The sequence below is a fragment of the Nothobranchius furzeri genome, chromosome 12 (genome assembly GCF_043380555.1).
Source record: "Nothobranchius furzeri strain GRZ-AD chromosome 12, NfurGRZ-RIMD1, whole genome shotgun sequence".
Classification (NCBI taxonomy): Eukaryota; Metazoa; Chordata; class Actinopteri; order Cyprinodontiformes; family Nothobranchiidae; genus Nothobranchius; species Nothobranchius furzeri.
This window is the reverse complement of record NC_091752.1, coordinates 8,731,375-8,738,555: the sequence shown is the minus strand read 5'-3', so window position 1 is coordinate 8,738,555 and position 7,181 is coordinate 8,731,375.

Below are 7,181 nucleotides of genomic sequence, written 5' to 3'. Positions count from 1 at the left end.
GTGAAGACCTGGCAGCTCCGCAGAAGGAGGTCCTTCAAAGGCCACTTCTGTCAGACAGAGTCCAACGCTGTCTTTAACAGCACCGATGAACTGAACACTCTTTATGAAGTGAGGTTACAAGCTCCAGAACCAGAAGCAGACACAGTTAAAGGCTCCTGAGTTCCCCTCCACAAAACCCATCACTGATGCATTCATCGTGGAGGGAAAATGGGTTTAGTGGAGTTCAAAACAGAAAATAAACTTTGCTTTTGTCTTGTTAACAGTTACATATTTTTTATTTTATGAGTGTTTTCAGTGGTTTGATACTTTGTGGTTCCCAGTCACAGTGATCCATACCAGATCAGCTTGACCAGGTTCCTGATCTCTGGTGTTGACCCACTCTCTTTGGGTTTAGGTCAATCATCATTCAGAGCTGTGAGAATAAAACGCTTTCATCAGCAGCTGGAGGCGGAGTCACGGAGACCTGGCAGCAGTATCCTGGTTGAGGTTTAAAGGTGTGGTTGAATTATCAAAACATCTGCAGTGGTCTCTAGAAGAAGTACATGTCTTGTATGTTGTTCTCAGGGGGAAACAATATGCTGGTGCACCATTACCAGGAACTGAAGTTGCCCACATCACAACTGCGCTTCAGGTAGCAGGTTTGGGAGTCTTAATTCCTGATATTTGGACATCTGTCCTCAGATTGCCTAACAGCAACATGACTCTACCACTGACGTGCAAGATGAAGGTTTTATCTCTGCAAATAAAAAGCCTGGGGGAGTTCTGCCATGTGTTGGGGTTGCTAATGCTAACAGTGAGCTTCTACTAGCCCATACGTTCTCTGCTATTTCCTGGACGCTAAACCAACAACAGCTTCCCCATCATGAGTCCAGATGGGTGAGTCCATGAATGTTAGTGACAGTGTGAAGTAGATCTGTCAGGATCTTCTAATCCTCGAGTCACCGTCTGTTTTCTATCATGAGCTAGCAGGAGATAGGTGTAGGGGACTATTTTCTTGTTCAGCCTCCATGTGAAACTCAGAATGACCAAATATAACCAAAAATAATCATTAAAAAAAGTTTTTTCAGCAGTCACATCTTTAAACTTTCTGAGTTAGGTTTAAAAATTCTCTGGTAAATCTAAGACAAAAGAATCGACTTCAAGCTTCGACACAATTGCAGATTTAGGTTAACGGGAAATGCGTCAGCTGACTCTGATACAGAAGAGTTTTAAACATCAGCTGATGCTCTCTCAGCTTCCTGTTGTTTACGTCTTTTAAGCTCCGTTCGTTAGTGAAGCCAGTATCGACATTGCTTCAATGCAGGTGGAGTTAGCATTCAAGCTAGCGCCATTGACTCTCTTCTTGAATCGATACGAAGTGTGTTTGATCACTGAAAAAGCAAAGAATCCTAGAATCTTCCGATTAAACATTCAAAGACTAATAAAGTTGATATCATATATCTATATAGAGTATCACAGCTTATTGGTCATAAGTAAAGGTAATATATTAAGCTTAAAAGCAACAACATTTACCCCCACAACACGTCTTACTTAGTAAAGCAGAGGATGCAAAATAATATTTGAAGAGTCGGATCCAGGTTGTTTACTTTAGGGTTTCTGGACGCTCGGTAAAACCGGTAATGGTAAAACAAGCTCCATGGAGGACTGTTTATAATGCTTCCAGCTCATTGGATGAAAATCCTCCAGTTCGGTTTCACAGGAATAATTCAAATAGGCTTATGTGGTTTTGGATTTATCTCCATGGAAACCAAAATGATCACAGACGTTTTTGTGTAATCTTCTATTCAAAGTCAGATTTGACATATTTATTCTATTTATTATTATTTTGTTGTTGTTTGGCTCATTATTCACCACCTGATGACCGCTGATGCCGTAGAGTGTCGTTTAATATCAGGCACCATGATCCTACCATGCTTTGGGCCCAGCTGGAATGACACGGACCACATCAGCAGTGACAGCACACTGAGGCTGTTGCCTAGACAACATGCCAGTGTAACCGGTCCTGCTCCAAAGGGACTTTATGGAGTTTTGAATTTTATGCTCGTGATTGCCCCCTCAGGCCAAAAGCGTAACAGCAGCTTCAATAGTAGGCTCGTGCACGAGGCGCACATGATGTACGTGCACACTCCTTAACGAGAATAACAGCTGAGACAGTGAGCTCCATGTGTGTGTGTGTGTGTGTGTGTGTGTGTGTGTGTGCGTGTGTGTGTGTGGCCCAGAGGACAGGAGAACACGCAGCTATTTAATAAAATAATTTGGTTCTGTACCTTTCTCTTCAGCACAGCCGACAAAGGTTTAAGATGGGTCAGTCCTCCTGCATGCTCTTGAAAATTGTTCCAAAATGAAAGTTAAACCCACATCTTTTTTATCTGTGAATTCAATGCCATTCGGCGAGTCTCAAATAAAAGTTTGGGCATCTTACTGTAAAAAAAAAATACCATTAATGTAAAAAATAAACTCTAAATAAACTATGTACACATCCAGAATCAAACCCAGGTCTTCTGCACGAAAGTCCAACGTCTTACAAGGCGAGCTAACACGCCAGTGATCTCTTTTGTATCTTTACCATTTAAGAACGGTTCGGAGGGCCATGCCTGAGCATGAACGCGCATGAAGCAGCCTGCTCGACCCGAGCAGCTCTCTTTTTCTGTGATTTTACAGAAAAACAGGCAATCACAGTAAAAATGCCAGGGCTCATTCTACAGGACCAGGGCATTGCAGGAGAATGTATGAAGAAGACATTTATTATTTCTATACATGTTTTGGCTGTCAAACTTCCATAATGCTCCTTTAATTTCTTCATGACCGCCGACCTTCACACCATCCAGGAAGCTGATGAGACCCACTACGACCACCCACTGTGGGTTTTACATCACAGTCAGGTCAACGAAGCCAGAACCTTCTGAATATGCCTAGAAATAATTTTACCTTCAGTTTTTGAGCCAACTTATTGGTTTTTAATAAATACTCTAAAATCACAATCTGGAGACGAAGACACACGTAGACCTTCGCATCGCCGTCCCCGCTCTCAGTTTCTGCTGTGCTACACTGACTCTTTGAAATGCACCATCACACGATACAGAGGTCATTCTCAGAGGAAGCAGATTGGTTGCAGAACATTTGAGGAGCGCGGCGAGCCAGCAGCGCGCTCTCGCCCTTTTAGAGAGGAAAAGCACACTGGGGACACATTTGAGGTTCGAGCCTCTCCAGTCAACCCACCACTGTTTTTCTAAGAGTTGGAATGTTCAGGAAAGAAAACAGACACAAATCCGACAACTCAGTATGGCTGGTAGGACGAGGACAGAGACGTCAGAGTTAAGTGTTTGTCCCCGTTAAACCCAGTTAAGCCAGCGTGTTTCAGTCTCGTTTGCCCAGGTGAGGTCAGAGGTCACATCTAGGCCCCGTGTGTCTCATTCCCCGCGTAAAATAAAGATTTTTCAGAACTTTTAACCACCCATCGTTTGGAGCCTCCAGCAGCGGATGTGAACATGTGGCAGGAAGAAGATCCGTGATATCAGAACCAAACCAGCTCAACATTAACAGATAAATATAAAACAACAGTTGAACTGAAATAAGAGCCACAGGAAAAAACAAAACACATTTTTATTTCAAGTTTTCATCAGGAAGTTTCCATCATGAAGACTCCAGAACAGATGTTTCTGATGTCATCCTGAGGGCCAGCCAATCAGATGGCTGCTTCAACAATTACCTGACTCAGGTTAGCTGGTTTATGCTCTCAAAGGCACTTTCTATGCATGTTTAAAACAACAATACAACAGACCCTGGAGGTTCACAGCAGCTTCTGTAGACCTGCTGAGGACCCAGGGCCGAATGTTACTGTGCCAAGTGGACGGTGAAAGATAATGATGCTCCAGTTCCTAAAGGTCTTCTGTGGGATGTGGATATGCTGGCTTGATGTGGAAGTCCTCGGAAAGCAAAGCCACTGGTGATTATGCAGGAAGCAGAAACACAAGAGGATGACTAAAGCAGGAACCCGGCCTGTAGAGCCATTACAGAGTAGATTAGGACGTAATGCTTTCCCCATGTGCCTGAAACCGCCCGACACATGGAGAACATCGGAAGTTTACATCAAGAGGAAAACTGTCAACCATGAGTGGGACATGATCAGAGTCGTTGGTCCGTCTCATCTGCAACACGAGGAAAGCTGCAGGATCAGAAAGCAGATCCAGATCGACATCTTCGATGGAAAGAAGCTAAATCTTCCTAAATCCTCATAGTCCCAACAGGACTAATTACAGGACAGAGAACGTGCTGTTTTCCCCCAGATGATCGGAGCTCACAGAAAGATGCTTCTCACTCCGGCAGCAGGAAGCGGTTCCTGCAGGAAGCTTTTGGAAAATCGAAGATTTTATTGTCGTGTTCTTGAGTCGCCTGCAGCTTCATTCTAGCTTTTAGCTGAATGATAATGTGACAAAAGGCGCCAGTCGTTCTTGTGTGTGACGACAATGAGCTGATTATCTGGGGCATTTGGGTCAAGGGCACTACGGAAGACATTCGCTTCCTACTAATCTGTCATCTTTAGGATTCTTCCCTACCAGAAACAGCAAAGAGGTTTGAGTTTGTTTAGCGATGTTGTAATGAATCAGAATGACTCGTTCATTATGTTCGTTCACAGGAGTCCAACTCATCAGTCCTTTTAAAAGTCAGTCTGGTCCCATCACTGGGACAAATAAAGTGTGTGTGTGTGTGTGTGTGTGTGTGTGGGGGGGGGGGGTGTCCAGATTTAGAGAGCTTCTAATCTGGGGTCTCCAACAGAAATAGACTCACAAAGAAGGTCCACGAAGGAGGAAATCCTGGATCCTCAGCAGCTGTTTGGCTTCTGCTGGCGTTGTGTGTTCAAATAGTAAAAATCATCCGTAAAATGTTGTCCTACAAACACAGAAAACAGCCGGATCATTTTTAAATATTATAATTAAATCAAATCATCCAAAAGTAAAAGAGTTCAGGTGTCGTTCAGATTTGACTTTAAAAGTAAAACATGTTTTATTGGTTAAGATATGAATTAACATTAATTAACAGGCTGATTTTAAACTATACGTGAGTCTCTTTAGTGTTTGTTTTCTTCATTTGCTTTATTTTGGAGCTCTATCCAACTGTAATGCAGCTGCTGCAGTAACTGTCACTCAGTAAACTACCCTTAAACTTCCACATCTGCATCCCAGCACAGCTGGTTCTCTGCGAGTCTGGTAAACTGTTAATTAGCATCTAGATATCAAATCACAAAGGGTAAAATAGTAACACACTGAGGCAGATTTATGTTTTAACTACAGGTCCCTGTAGAAAAGCTCTGCTGGTGTCAGTGCTGAGAGGCAGTTCTCCTCCTGGACAGCAGGGGGCGCGGACCTTTTCTGGCAGGTTTCTGACGTCTCAGGTTGATGACTGTTTACTTCAGCTTGTGAATGCAAACATCTTGGCATCAGGCGTGAATTTTAACCCTAATCCAATTTGAAATTGGAATTTATCATATTTCCCATTTGTAAACGCCAATCCACTCAAGATTCAAGACTGAAGAAAACCTTAAAAGCCCCCGAGGGGCAATTTAAAAGCACAGTGAAGCAGCAAGACACAGGTGCTAAAAACGAAGCATCGGCCGACAGAGCCAGTTTTCGTTGAGCTGGGACTGCTTGATCCCGAGCAACAAAAACTTTTGGTACAAAGAATTCAACGGGAACGACGGAGCCAGTCCTCCAGCACCGCCGCTGCTGTTGGGCCGACCAATCACAGATGTGCGCTCCGTTGCCGTCAGCAAACAGTTAAAAATCTGGCTTTACTCCGTTTGTGTCGGAGAGCCCTGGCGTCGGCGGGTAATGGCGCTGTGTGTCTCCGCAGCGCTGCAGTCAGAGAAGCATAAACTAGGCTTTCGTTCAGAACGTGGCTTTGCCAGCAGGACCTCAGTCAGTGCGTTTACATGCAGCCAGTAACCCTTTTAAAACCCGAATATTCACAACAACCCGGTTCCGCAGGTCCATGTAAACACCGTCAAAAACCCGGATATGCTCATAACCGGGTTTTTAAAAACCCGGTTACTACACCTGGGGTAACCCTTTTCTAACCCGAATGTTTGGTCATGTAAACGCATACCGGGATATCCCCATCAAAGCGTGTGTTCTGCGCATGCTCTGTTCGCAAGGAATCTTGGTCTTTTGAGTAGCGAAACGTCTTGTATGGGCCAGAACACCGGAAGTAAACAACAAGATGGGAGCAACATGGCAAGTCGCGGCACAGCACCACACTTTCGGAGTAACGAGGAAACTAAAGCGCAAATAAACGCGGTCGCTATCTCTTCCGAACTAGGAAACATGTTGTTGTTTTCACGGATACCGGAACGAGAAGAACCGGAAATGACGGGTATTGCGTCTGGACGTAGTCCACACGTCCTGACGCTACCCCAACGTCCGCATTTAAATCGGGTTATGCAAGTTAGGGGTAACTCTTTCTATTTATGCTTGTAAACGGGTTATTCTGATCAACTCAGAAACCCGAATACTGACCTTAACCCGATCATAACCCGGATATTGGCTGCATGTAAACGTAGTCATTGACCTTCTGGAGACAAAAGCATGCAAATGTTCTGCTCCACGCCCATGAAGAGCTCTCCAAGTCACAACCAGATTCTCATTATTCACTCAGCAGCAGGGTCACGAGTAGATGCTGGTCCTGCTAGGACCTCACATTTAGCCCAACACCACCAGTCAGCAGCATCCACATGTCAGCGAGGATCCGCAGCTCCAAGACGGGAACAACAGAAAGAGTGACAGCTCCTGCTGCATGGTCCCACAATGCATTGCTGCCGTGTAACCACAGTGTTTGCGTTGTGACCTTGTTATTGGGTCGGGACCGATCGAGTCCGAAGCTTCATAGTTTCCATATCCCTGCTGCTGCTCCTGCTGGAGCATCAGGTGATGTTGGAATGTTTCCTCACATCCGCAGATCACAACAATGTGGATCTGATGGAGGATCAGGAGGATTGTGGAGGGATTTCAAATGAAAATCTAGAATTCTGATCATTTCCACACTGTTTGCTTGTTGGCCTGAAGAGACCCACAGATGGGAGGAGTTTCCACATTTAGAGGAAAGTTTTAGGACTTTTCCTTTGGTAAAACCTCAACCTAGGAACAACCGGCGTGACTAATAAGTGCTGGTTCATTTAGCGGGTAGAA